The sequence below is a fragment of the Neophocaena asiaeorientalis genome, unplaced genomic scaffold (assembly GCF_003031525.2).
Source record: "Neophocaena asiaeorientalis asiaeorientalis breed wild unplaced genomic scaffold, Neophocaena_asiaeorientalis_V1.1 scaffold14, whole genome shotgun sequence".
Lineage (NCBI taxonomy): Eukaryota > Metazoa > Chordata > Mammalia > Artiodactyla > Phocoenidae > Neophocaena > Neophocaena asiaeorientalis.
In genome coordinates this window covers 13294922-13308837 of record NW_020175192.1, presented here as the reverse complement: position 1 = coordinate 13308837, position 13916 = coordinate 13294922, and the positions used below count along the sequence as shown (strand labels likewise).

Genomic DNA, 13916 nt, shown 5'->3' with positions numbered 1-13916 from the left:
TGGGCTGAATATTCCCATGAAAACTAGATTATGGTTATGAATTCTCAGGAGAGAGATTTTTCCCTTCAACCCACCTCCAAGGTTGAGAGACACAAGCACTTTTTAATGGTCCCTTCTGTGGGTTCTTAGGTTTGTCTGCTGTTCCTAGATTACTCATGGGTTTTCCTTTCAGACTCCCCCCTTTTGTTGCACATGAGGATTTGTCTCATGCCTCACAGTTTGCACAGTTGTCAAAAACAGAAGCTCAAAATAATCATGATTTAAAAGATTTCCCCAGAGCAAAAGCCAGATTCAGTGCTTAGTTACCTATATATATTTCTCCTTTTAATTAACTTTCACCCTCCATTGATTTTCTTTTCTCCCTTATTCATGAGTGCATTTATAAAGAGGTTTATTTTTTTAAATAAAAGCAGCATCTATCTTTGTTGTTTTCAGTGGAAGAGCAGATCAGGCTATCTCTCTAAAATTATGTCAAGAAACAGCAGCCCATAAAATTCTCAAGAGCTGAGCTTCAGTTCCTTCCCACAGACACTTCAATTCTTGTCTCTCTGAGGCATACACTAAGATCACGGTAATGGGGGCAGTTACAGTGCAGTGCAGTGGGGATGCTGGTGCCTTTGATGGAAAAGTGAGGGCTTTCACCTCTGCTGTAGCAGCAGGACTGCACTGGCACTGCATTCTTCTGCTCACCCAGGTCAGGGGGATGTTGTGTGAGTTCCTCTTACCTCCAAACATTTCTGGCACTGCCCAAGTTTCTCACCTGATACTAATTGTATGACCAACTTTGAAGAAAGTATTAACCTCAAGTTGAATAACTATATCTATCTGTGTTTATGGTGCTGGGGTTACAGGAATAATCTGGTGAGTTTTCCGAGAGTGGATTTGTCTGCTCTTGTTGCCATAACAAAATACCACAGACCGGGTGGCTTGAACAACAGAAATTTATTTTCTTGTGGTTCTGGAGGCTAGAAGTCCCAGATCAAGGTCTGGCAGGGTTGGTTCCTGGTGAGAACTCTCTTCCCGGCTTGCAGATGGATGTCATCTTGCTGTGTGCTCACATGGTCTTTCTGAGGTGCAGGCTTGGGGGAAGAGAGAGATAGAGAGAGGGAGATTGAGGGCGAGAGAGAGAGGGCTCTCTTCTGTCTCTTCTTATAAGGGCACCAAACCTATCTAATCCAATTGGATTAGGGATCCACAGTTACGACCTCATTTAACCTTAATTACTTCCTTAGAGGCTCAACTCCAAATACAGCCACTCTGGGGGGTTAGGGCTTCACCATATGAAATTGGGGGGGGGCGGACACAAACATTCAGTTTGTGAATGAACTCACCTATACGAATGTCAGGTGTTAGGGGACTGTTACAGGTTACAATCCGAGGCAGTGACTGCCAGTTTTAGCCCTTAGAGGGCTTTGCTCTGATGTTTACCTGCTTGGTGATACACTAGGCCTGTGTTTCAAAGCAGGGTGTTTAAATCTCAAAGGGGTGGACAGTGCATTAGGAGAAAGGATAAAATATTAGAGCCCTATTTATAATTATTTCATCTTATCGTTTTACAATTTGTTTTTGTGTTTTTTATATATATGGAAAGTATTTTACTACACTTATACATGTATGTAGTTTATATAATCATAAATGTACTCATAACAAGGAACATGTCTAGAATAATTACTGAGGGGTAGGGAATCACAAAGTCCCAGGGATCACTTGCAAGGAAAGAAGATGGCCCTTTTCAAGGTATAGGAATGCATGAACACAGTTAAGATATAAAACTCGATAATAAGAATAGATCACAAGAAAAAACCATCAGAGAAGTAGAGACTGTTGATAGAAGGAATGAGAAGCATAAACCATGCCACCCCAACCCAGGAGGAACGGAAAAGAAAAATGAGAATGAAGAAAGTATTGTTATTATTTCCCAGTAGCTTTTAGCTGTCTCTGCTGTGTTTGCCCTACTGATTCTTTTGTTGTTGTTGTTAAAGATTTTTCTCTTTTTTAAAAAACTAATTAAGTTTTGGCTGTGTTGGGTCTTCTTTGCTGCGCGCGGGCTTTCTCTAGTTGCCGTGAGTGGGGGGCTGCTCTTCGTTTGTGGTGTGTGGGCTTCTCATTGCAGTGGCTTCTCTTGTTGCGGAGCTCAGGCTCTAGGCCTGTGGGCTTCAGTAGTTGTGGCACATGGGCTCAGTAGTTGTGGCTCACGGGCTCTAGAGCACAGGCTCAGTAGTTGTGGCGCACGGGCTTAGTTGCTCTGCGGCATGTGGGATCTTTCCGGACCAGGGCTCTAACCCGTGTCCCCTGCATTGGCAGGCGGATTCTTAACCACTGCGCCACCAGGGAAGTCCTGCCCTACTGATTCTTAATAATCCCATTGGTGGCGTGACTCCAGCTAACCACAAGTGATAATCATATAAGTGTTTGCTCTCACAGAGTACCATGATTTCTTACAGAGGGCTCTGAGTTGCTCACAGAGTTTATCCTGAACCATCTCTGTGTTTCCTTCGTAGAAAGAATAACGTTTGGCCTTGACCCAAACATCCTCTCTGCTGATTAATTCGAGAATTGAAAAGCAGAGTTAATTGCACTTCACCAGTACTCTTGAGGTGCAGGAAAACACATTAAATTGTTTTCTTTGAGAAGGTATTTTAAAACTTGATGTGTTGGATTCCCTTCTGAAAAGGGAAAAACCAGTCAGGGGATTGGCTACCCTTCAGTAATGGGTGAGAAGGAGTCCTCTATGGGGTTATAAAGAGGCCCAGAGCTTCGGTCCTTTCCTCTCTGGCCCCCACAAGGATGTAGAGTTTTATGTGCAGCCCCCAAATTGCCTGAAAGTCAGAGCGGCCGCTTCTACTCAGATCCCAGTCAGTGCTTGTCTCTCGGAGGCAAAAACACAGGCATCCATGCACAAAGAACAAATGCCCTTGTTGGCAACAGGCATTTGCAGAGAATCTGGGCTGGATAAAGGGGAGGGGAAGATTTTCCGTGTCTCATGATACACAGAGAGTCAGTGTGCATGCCCGGGGCCAGCGTGGAGGCAGGATGGGTCTAACTCAATGAGTTTATTCTCTGCTAGGTGTTGAAGGTACAGAAACACATAATGCAGTTTCCCTTCCAGGAAGAGTTCACACATAGTACAGGGCTCAGTAATTTGCCTAAAATTTTATGCCAAATTATGTGTTCATTTGGATACAAGCATTTGTTTTTTCTGGGGATGTACTTCATAGATTGCAAAAAGGTCTGTGACCCCCCAAAATGTTAAGAATGATTGTTCTACACAAATGCTTTTTCTTGGGCATCTTTTCATTCAAAAGGGATGTTAGTTCTTAGAATTAGATAGAAGCATCCAGGGCACACAGAGGGAGATATATAGAGCTGGCAGCACCTTTTCAGAGGTCTGGTCCTCTAACTCTTACCCTGCTGCTGAAGGGCCTGATAAAACGCTTCTAGGCAGATTGAGCTGGTGGCGTTGGTGGTGGCAGTGGTGGTGGGAGATTCTGTTTTTTAAGGACTTCTAGGCTTTTATCTTTTTTTGACATTCACATGGATGACGGATAGATTTCTCATCAAGATCAAAATTTGTTAAATCCCAGCATAAGCACTTTGAGTAGAAGAAGTTTCCATCATAATATTTTTAAACTTTTCTTTTCCTATACATCTTCAAGGAAGACAGATCTATAACAAAAGTGATGTGTGTGGCAGGGTGTTTGTTGGTTAGTGAGAAGCTGTCATTTTAGTGGTTAAGGGCACAGACCCTGGAGCCAGGCTGCCTGGGTTCAAGTCCCAGCTCCTCCAATTTGTCACTACTTAATCTCAGTTTCCTCGTCTGCAAAATGGGAATAATAACAGTATCGGCCTCGTTGGGTGGCAATGATTTGATGAGCTAACGTATATGAAGACCTTAGGACAGTGCCTGATTGCTTATAAATGCTACCTTAGCACATTCTTAATGATACCTCCCCCTCCAATCCCTCTAGACCCTACCTCTGCTCTCCATTCAGTAACTAGATGGTGGTAGGTGATCACTGTCATAGGGAAGCAATGTGAAAGCAAAGATCAGAGGAAAAAGTCTCCTCATGGCCTTTGAGTTTCAGAAGAATAGGCTTTGAGGAAATGGAAACAGGACAGAGGTAACAGACTATCAATCTCAGATGAGTAGTCGGAAGGGCCCTCCCTTCACCCTCACATACACACTGGCTAGAAAAGGGTGCCACAGACTGGAAGGAGAGTGAATTGGATCGGGGAGTTATGAGAGCTTAGATGCTGGGAGGTCCCTAAGAAAGGAGGCCGTGAGCCCTGGTTCCACGTCAAGCGTGAGGGATGCTGGAACCTAAAACCAACCCAACAAAAAGAGAACAGAGTGAGCCCACGTCCTGTTTCTGTAATGTTCTGGGGAAGTGACAATGACTCTATACTGTGACTTGGCAGGTGTGGCCTTATAGAGTTCTCCGGGCCCCATCATGACCCCAACATGATTTCTTGGTCCCCAAGCGTGGTAGAGAGTACGGGAATGAGGCAGCCCCAGCGACCACCAGGGCGGACAGTGTGTGACATGAGATGGTGCTTCCCAGCAGGAACCAGGATGAATAGACGACACTGAGGATGAAGACCAGGTCTGCCCTCACCCCGACACCACATTAACCCCCTGGTGCTCAGATGCCACACTCAGGAAAACAGAGGGGAGACTCACCCCGCCATCTCAGGAAGAAAATGGAACTTGAAATAAAAATTAAATCGAGTTATGAAAAATTCAAGATTGCTTTTTAGCACATTTGAATTTGCAGACAGAGACTTATACCTACTCTACCTATTCCTTCGTGACTCAGTCGTTGTCCTCATTCGGGGAAAGTGAACGAAATTTTGGCTTGAAAGATTTAGTTCAATATCCGAGTCAGCAGGGTGCATCTCCTCTGCCCGTCAAGGCTGCACAACACTGAGAAGAGACAGGGAACTGGGGAGCAGTGGACCCCTGAGATTGCCATCACAACACGTCAGAATCGGGGAGGGAGATGAGCAGGCGCTGGGAGCTCTCCACTGGGAGGGACGGGGAAGGGGAGCACTGCTCCGAGGCCTGGACCTCTATCCAAGGCAGGGACTGTGGGAACATCCATACCCGTAAGATGGGAGTACTGTAATCCTAGCTTCCTGTCCTGTTCCAGCCAGGATTCTCTACACAAGCATTAATGGATGTCTACTCTATTCCAGGTATTGTGTTGGATGCAGGGAACGTTCCTGGGTGAATGAGACGGGGTCTCTGCCCCCAGAGTGTCCATTTGTAATAGGGGCGGGGCAGGCACATGGCTGTTAGCGAGCCACCCGTAGAAGTCCCGCTCAGCCGTTGGTCGACCTTGCAGGGGGCCCCTCCCCCAAGCAACTGACCGTTAGGGAGTGACCGTTAACAGTCCTGCTCAGCCGTTGGTCGGCCTCGCAGTGGGCCCCTCCCCCAAGCAACTGACCGTTAGGGAGAGACCCTTAGGGACCAACCGTTAGGGAGTGACCGTTAACAGTCCTGCTCAGCCGTTGGTCGGCCTCGCAGTGGGCCCCTCCCCCAAGCAACTGACCGTTAGGGAGTGACCGTTAACAGTCCTGGAGCAAGCCGTTGGTCGGCCTCGCAGTGGGCCCCTCCCCCAAGCAACTGACCGTTAGGGAGTGACCGTTAACAGTCCTGCTCAGCCGTTGGTCGGCCTCGCAGTGGGCCCCTCCCCCAAGCAACTGACCGTTAGGGAGTGACCGTTAACAGTCCTGCTCAGCCGTTGGTCGGCCTCGCAGTGGGCCCCTCCCCCAAGCAACTGACCGTTAGGGAGTGACCGTTAACAGTCCTGCTCAGCCGTTGGTCGGCCTCGCAGTGGGCCCCTCCCCCAAGCAACTGACCGTTAGGGAGTGACCGTTAACAGTCCTGCTCAGCCGTTGGTCGGCCTCGCAGGGGGCCCCTCCCCCCAAGCGAGCCAAGCAAGCGACCCTTAGCGAGCAAGTGTCAAGGAGCCACTGTTAGCGGTCCCACTCACCGTTAGCGAGCTACCATTAGGGAAGGACCCTTAGCGAGTAACCGTTAGTGAGCGAGCCTTAGCAGTCCTCCTCAGCCATTAGTTGGCATCGCAGTGAGCATCTCCCCCTCCCCTTTCTCTGTGTAAAAGAAACCCGAATTTGGACTGAGGGAAGATGGTTTTTTGAGACACTAGTCAGCTATTTTCTCAGTCGGCTAGCTTTCCTGTTAAAGTCATTACTCCTTGCCTCAACAACTTGTCTCCCGACTTACTGGCCTGTCGTGCAGCGAGCGTGCTTGGGCCGGGTAACACATTCTGGGCTCACAAAGACCTTTCCACGTTAAGTAGACAGTAGGTAAGGTGGGAGCACAAGCTGGGGAGGGGAGTTTGTCCAATCTGAGAGCTCCAGAGCAATTCCTAGCAAACAGGGCTCCTACGCTGGGTCTTGGGAGGACAAATGGGTGTTCATGAAGGAGACAGAGATGCAGGGGACACAGCCGCATCACAGTTGTGCAGGGAAGGAGCGGCAGAGGGCACGGAGCACAAAGCATTCGGCATCTCTGCACTGTCGGGTCAAGTCACCGAGTGGAGACGTGAAGTCGGAGATGGAAGTTTGGGCCAAGTCACAGAGGGCCTTGGAGCTTATTATCAGGAGTTTAGCCTCACTTCTGAAGCCAATGAGTAGCTGCTGACAGGTTTCTGGGCAGATGGCGCTATAGCCAGGTTTATATTTCACAAAGACGTGTCTGGGGCAAATGGGAGAGAACTCGAGGGGTGGCCAGAATGTTAGTTAAGATTGTCTGCAGACCCTCATTCACCAACCAGCTCCAACAGGTCCCCAGATTGGACCACTGGCTCCACAGACCCATCACCAAGTCTTGCAAGTCTTGCTTGTAAAAGAAGGTCCAAAGGAGGAGGTTTCCGACTAACTGGGAACAGTGCAGGATCAGACACCTGAGATCTGAGGGCTGGTACTTAGTCTGGTTTCTGATGAGTTAGAAGAGCAGCAGACAACTCTCCTTGGCATCCAGACTCCTGCCTGTTCCCCCTCCGGCAACCTCAAGATCCAGATCGCCCACTTCTCTGACCTTGCTGCCGGGTGGGAGCTTCCAGTACCACACCCTCTAGCCATCCTTGTGTAGCTGCCCCCACCCCAGGGTGGAGGTGCTATTCTTGGAATGAAGAAGCAGGCCATCTCGCCAGTGACTGCACTAGTCCCTCAGTGCAATGGGGTCGGCAAGTGTCCCTGCACCTTCCAGAACTCCCAGTTTCAGCCTAGAGCAGGGTATGACACTTCTGTCAGCCTTAGGACAATTGCAGATTTGTACTTTATCAAAATTGCATTTTCATAATTACCAGTGTGTCCGGGGCTTCCAGGGATTGCAGTAACTCTGTCCTGCCTCTTGCTAAGTCATTTGGCTGCATTTCGGAAATACTGTCTCAGTTCCGACTGGCTTCAGTCTGCCTCTTCCAATTCATTATTCATGCCTGTGGCTCAGATTTTCACATCCTCACAGCCATCGGTGGCCCAGCGATCTTGGTTGGGAAAGGGAAGAAGTGGGAAAGGAGGGTGAGAGCATACAAAGTAGGGTGAATGGGAAGTGACAAAAAATAAATAAAATCATGCAGAGGGTTGGCGGGGGCGGCACAAGGCAGGGTGGGGAGCAGATCTGTGGATGACTGGGCAAGGGGATGGCTGGGTTAAACAGGAGTAAAAGGGAAAAAGCTCAGAGAGACAAGAGAACAGGGCAGAGGGAAGTGTGGCACTGTCCTGGAAAAGGAAACTATGTGACTTGACTGCAAGATCAAAAACATGCAGGGGGTGCGGGTTCGATCCCTGGTCAGGGAGCTCAGATCCCACATGCCCCGTGGCCAAAAAATCAAAACATAAAACAGAAGCAATATTGTAACAAATTCAATAAAGACTTCAAAATGGGTCCATGTCAAAAAAAAAACAACTTTAAAAACAAAACAAAACAAAAATGCAGCTCTTACTATTGATTAATTTTGTTTATCTTTGCAGCACACGCCGGGCTGCAAAGAGACATCATAGGTGGGTGTGAACAGGGAAATGAGCTCACTGTGCAGAGTTCCCAGTAGCTTTGATGCTGTCCCACAGGTTTCTTAGGAACCACTACGATTCCCTTTAAACAATCCTTCCCTCCCCCCCCACCCCCCCAAATCCTCACTCTTTAGATTGGGTAGTCCAGTTAATGATGTTGACTGTTTCCGCAGATCCTGTTGGAGCTTTGGCCCCGATGACTTATGCATCTGGAACGTTCCATGGGATGGAGCACGGCTGGGCAGGGTGGACCGCTGAGGACAGAGAGCTGACCCACCAGACACCTGATCTGACAGGAGCAAGTCCTGCAGAACCTGCGCTGGAGAGATTTTGGCGGTCACCCAGCCGCAGTTCACCACCCTGGCTGCACCTAGACGCACCTGGGAGCTTAAAAAAATATTCGTTTCTGGATTCCATCCCTGGAGGTTTAATTCAAGTGGTCTGGGGTAAGGCCCTTGCATCATTATTAAAAATAAGAAAATCATGCGAGGCTGCTGTGCAGCCAAGAATGGAGACCCCCAACATAGTTCAGACTTTTCATTTTACAGATAAGAAAACAAAGGCTCCCAAAGGCAACGTCAGGTGCCCTGATTTTCACAGATAAGGAGTCGAGGCTCTCCTGGCCCCTCAGGTGAATGCTGGCTCTGCCAGGCTAGGAGCATCTCAGCACAAGTGCCTTCTCAGCATTACTCCTGAGCCTTACTCCCTAACATGTCCATTTGGGGCTCAGCACCCTCTGGAGAGGTTAATTCTAGCCTGCTGAATATTTTATAAGTGCCTGAAGACAGGTCAGACACATAAATAACTCCTTCTGTGAGGGAACACACACACACATCCGTGCCCCCCATCCCAGCACGTGCATACACACGTACAAACACACAGACACAGCCTTTCCTCATTTGTGTTTGAAAGCAGGTGGCTTTGTTTCTGAAATGTAGTCACTGCTAACAATAAAAAACGTGAAGGGAAAAAAGTGAACAAAGGGAGCAGCTCTGCTGATGTTCCATTCCAGAAGCGTTCTGTTTGATCCTAGCTGGAGCAGGGCATTTCTTAGATGGATTTGGACTTCATACACATTTGACTGAACAAGGGGTGCTGGGGATGGCAAAAGTGAACACTGAGCCTGGTGAAATGAGGCAAAAGGATGCATGCCTCTCTTTACAGGAAAAATCCTGTTTATTAACAGTTTGTGGAATTTCAAATGTAGAACACACTGTATAGCTTTCTTTTTAACATCAACTCCAAATGTTTTTTTCCTTTTTCTTTTTTTTTTTAAATAAATAGAATAGCTTTGCTGCCTAATACTACTCAGGACAAATATTCTCTGGTAAATTACAAATAAGAGAAATCAATTTGATTTCATACAAGGCTGCATTTCATTTTGGAAGATCTTTTAGTCACATTTAAGTGCAAGAGAAAAAGATAACAGATGAAATAGCTTCATATGGAAATAGAACATTCTTGAACATTTGTTTTAATTCATTCCCACGTCCAGCTGAGCATGATGCAGAATAATGGTTTTCACAATGACTCAGGGCATCTCCCTCCCCCACCTCCAAGAATGTTTCCAGTTACATTCAAAACCTTAGATGATGGAGGATGAAAATAGCATCTTATTACACACCTGTCGGGTGGCAACATTCATTCCTAGGAGAAAGATCTCCCCCAAATGTTGCAGCGGGAGGCTTAATTTATACACACCACAAAATTCATATTCATGTGTGCTCCATTTAGGCTTCATTATGCTTACAAATCTTCTGATGAATGAGAAATCAATAAACTGAGGAACTGTAGATGTAGAAACAAAAAAAATAGAGTTCACCATCCATGACAGTTAGTGCCAGCCTGTAGATGCAGTTGTTATGGGGTCTAAAACAATGTCAAGTTCACTTGTGCAGTTTTCTCAGGGTATATTTTCCAACTATTTATCTTAAAAAGGGACACTGGAAACTTAAACTACAGGTACATTATAGAGATTCTTATGGCTTCAATTTCAATACCCCCTCTGGAAAATTTCCAGGTAGAACTCCTTCTGAAGTTCTATGAGAAAGAAGAGCTAAATGTCACCCATGACTGCAGACCTCCCTGGGGCCTTGAAGTCAGTGCAGGAGATGAAACAGCACCTGCAGGCTGAACAGGTAACGTTATGCAAAGGTGTGCCATCCTGTCTCATCATTATGCTTTTTATCATTACAACCACTATTATTTAGAAGTTTGAGACTTTTTTAAAAAAAAGATATTCTATGCTTGCAGAGGCTAAGAAGTCTCGGCATACATTTTTGAGCTTTGATGACCCATTCTTTGTGGTTTTAGTGTATTCTTTCTTTCTTTATTTATAGTTTTGACTGCATTGGGTCTTCGTTGCTGTGCATGGGCTTTCCTTAGTTGCAGTGAGCCAGGTCTGCTCTTCATTGCGGTGCGTGGGCTTCTCATTGCAGTGGCTTCTCTTGTTGCGGAGCATGGGGTCTAGGTGCGCAGGCTTCATTAGTTGTGGCACACAGGCTCTAGAGCGCAAGCTCAGTAGTTGTGGCGAACGGGCTTAGTTACTCCGCAGCATGTGGGATCTTCCCAGACCAGGGCTCGAACCCGTGTCCCCTGCATTAGCAGGCGGATTCTTAACCACTGCGCCACCAGGGAAGCCCTAGTGTATTCTTAAAACTGTTTTCTGAGGAATGTCTTGATTTTCTTCTGTACTTTTTTTTTTTTTTTTTTTTGGAGGGTAGGGCATCTATTCAGATACAATTCCTGATGGGCTTCGTTTTCATAAGGTGATGCAAAGACCCGTGAACGTGAATTAGCACTGTTGAGTTTCTGCATTTCCATTTCTCGCCCCAAAGTCTAACCCTGCATTTTTTCCCACCTGCTGTGGTTCATCAGACCCCTCCTACTTGAAACACTCAAGGTCAGGGGCTGATGGATAATCCAAACCCTGCTTGTTACTCTACTTCATGGTTCTAGACCCAGTGGTTGCTCCAGCAGGTGGGTACATGACCCAAGCTGGCCCAATTTAGAGCTTGTCTATGGATCTTCTACATTTGATGTGGAGAGTATGTTTTCTCTTTCTTGCCTCACAGGCTCTGAAGTGCCTAGAATTGTGCCTGATATAGATTAAGTGTCTCTTCTCATCATTGTTAACGGGATGTGCCTTCAGGGCTGCTAGTGGCCATGGCCCCTTCCACATGAAGGAGCCTGCAAGAATGAGGGCAAACAAAAACAAAAGCTGAGATGAGAGGTGGAGAGAGAAATCTAGTACCATTCACATGAATCCATCCTTTTTTATGGTTTGGTTCCATGAGCTAATACATTTCTTTTTCTTGTTTAATTTGAGTTTTGATTCTGCTATTTGTAATAAAAAGTTCTGATGATGAACATAACATGTTATTTAGCAAATGCTTGGAAGTGTGGACTAGAAAAAAGTAAAGATTGATGCAGGAGTTTCTAGTAGGATAGACTCAGAGACTAAGACAGAAAATGCAGGGAGACAGGTTTGAGGGATGATTATGAACTTCACTTTGGATGTATTGAGTTTGAGGATCTTTGGATTTTGCCATGTGGAACTGCCCATTAGGTGTTTAGAAATAAGGATAGAAAACTCAGGAGAGAGTTCAGAGGTGGAGATATAGATGTGTGGTCAACAGAATGGAGCTATAGCTGAAGCCCATGCTGGATGGGGTCCAGAGTGAGACTGGAAGAGGCACAGGAGGAAGAATAGGCAACGGGAGGTGATGTGGTCCAGTGAGAGGACAGGAGAGTCAGGGTATATAACATGAGAGACGTCAAAGAGGATAATCCCAGCAACACCCTCAAATGATGCCAAGAGGCTTAGATAGATGAGAACTCAGAAGAGACATCACATTTTAACAGGTAGTTTATTGGTACCACTTGAAAGAAAATTTCAGTTTAGCAGGAGCAAAACACAGACAGCACAGGGTTGAGAAATGGGTGGGAGAAATGGATGGCGGGCGTGGTCAAAAGAGGGAAAGGTGTGGGAATTCCACAGTTTCAGTGGAGTCAGATCACCTCTTTTTTTCTTGAGAGTAATTGTGATTTAAGCATATTTGTATGTTAAAGAGAAATCAAAAGGCAGAAAAATACATCTGATGGGTACTGATGGAAGAAGCATGTTAAAAGAGGAAGTGATAGAGGGTAAAGGAAGAAGTCTCAGAGAGAATAAAATACATTTCCTTATTTAAGACAACAGGGCAAGAGAAAATGACCACGATGAGCCTGGGAGAATTTAAGGTAGGAGGTGAACGGTAGCTGGAAGTCCATCCCATGATGTTGAATCCAGGAAGGTAGATGACAGAGTCATGCACTACATGGTGGGTGGGTGAAAGAACTTCATTGTGGACAGAATTTAGAACCACTATGAGAAATTAATTGAGTTTATTATAATAATTTTGGAGCAGCACTGAAGTTAGAAAGAACAAATTGGCAGTGGATTCAGTCAGTTGCTACTAGCAGCCCAAGATCAGGAATAGCAAAAACCAAAGATGCATTTGCCCAGTTCAATGGAAAGCCAAGGAACAAGGAAATCTAGGATGCCAGGGAGTCTTACTGGGTGAAGAGAGCGCGTTTGTCTCACTTATTAGCTTGCTTACTGTGGACTTGGTGCAGGTCGGTATCCAGCAATGAATGGAGATGCAATAAAGATTTACACCATTGAGAAAAGGCACTCGTTAACTTTTATGATGTACTCTTTCATCTAGTTTGAGCTCTGAAACACAGGAATCACTTTCCTTTCGTCTTCGCTTTTGCCCTGGTGGTGTGATTAAAAAGAACAAGATGTTTCTGGAATCATCCCTGTGGAGAGAGAGGGTGCTGATAGCCATGGGAAAAATGGGAAGTAGAAATTCTGGAAGAATAAATGAATGTATCTGCGTTCTCATTGTGAGGAAGGAACCAGGTGTGTGTGTGTTCTAAGCACATGTGCTGATGGTTTAAGATGAGGCAGTGCATGAGTCCCACGGAAGGAGAGGATTTATAAAGTGATGGTGAGCAAGGAGATCTGGGCAGAATATAGGGTGACCAATTGTCCCAGTTGCCCAGTGGAAGGTGAACATGGGACTTTTAGTGCTAAAACGGGCAAGTTCCAGAGTGATCAGGATGTTTGGTCAGCCTAATATGTGCAGAGAAACATGAACAAGTATATTAAATATCCATTTCTCTTTAAATAGAATAGTTTCAGAACTCCTGGAGACTTTGTGGAAGATGGCACCCTAGGGAGCCCCTGAGAAAGAACATTTGAGTTACATCGGCAGAGTAAGATTGTTAACTCCAGGAACTGGACACATTTCTAAATTGGGCTTCTTGAAGATTTCTAAAGCTTCCAAGTAATTGATCTGAAGCTAAAAGTGTAAGCCTAACCTTTATGATGACATCTTAGGTAAACTATCCTATTGCTCCATTTAAAAACATATATATATATATATTAAATAGAATCACACAATAGGTGGCCTTTTTTTTTTTTTTAAAGAAGATGTTGGGGGTAGGAGTTTATTAATTAATTTATTTATTTTTGCTGTGTTGGGTCTTCGTTTCTGTGCGAGGGCTTTCTCTAGTTGCGGCAAGCGGGGGCCACTCTTCATCGCGGTACGCGGGCCTCTCACTACTGCGGCCTCTCTTGTTGTGGAGCACAGGCTCCAGACGCGCAGGCTCAGTAGTTGTGGCTCACGGGCCTAGTTGCTCCGCGACATGTGGGATCCTCCCAGACCAGGGCTCGAACCCGTGTCCCCTGCATTAGCAGCAGATTCACAACCATTGTGCCACCAGGGAAGCCCTTAAAACATATTTTTATTAGAACCTGAAAGTGTCATTTAAAGCGACTCACCAGCTTTCTTGCAGTACAGTTCACAGGATACTAGGGGAAAAAATTGATT

At 46.0% G+C, this 13916-nt stretch overlaps 1 long non-coding RNA gene across 1 annotated transcript in view; it reads left to right on the top strand.

Annotated features, from left to right (window-relative positions):
• Nucleotides 1–10176, top strand: part of LOC112413233 (uncharacterized) — a 28002-nt gene extending 17826 nt beyond the window's left edge. The window contains exons 3-4 of the long non-coding RNA XR_003005924.1: nt 8211–8483; nt 10058–10176. This is a non-coding gene — a long non-coding RNA (uncharacterized LOC112413233). The remainder of the gene's footprint in view (nt 1–8210; nt 8484–10057) is intronic.
• The last annotated feature ends 3740 nt before the right edge of the window (nt 10177–13916 follow it).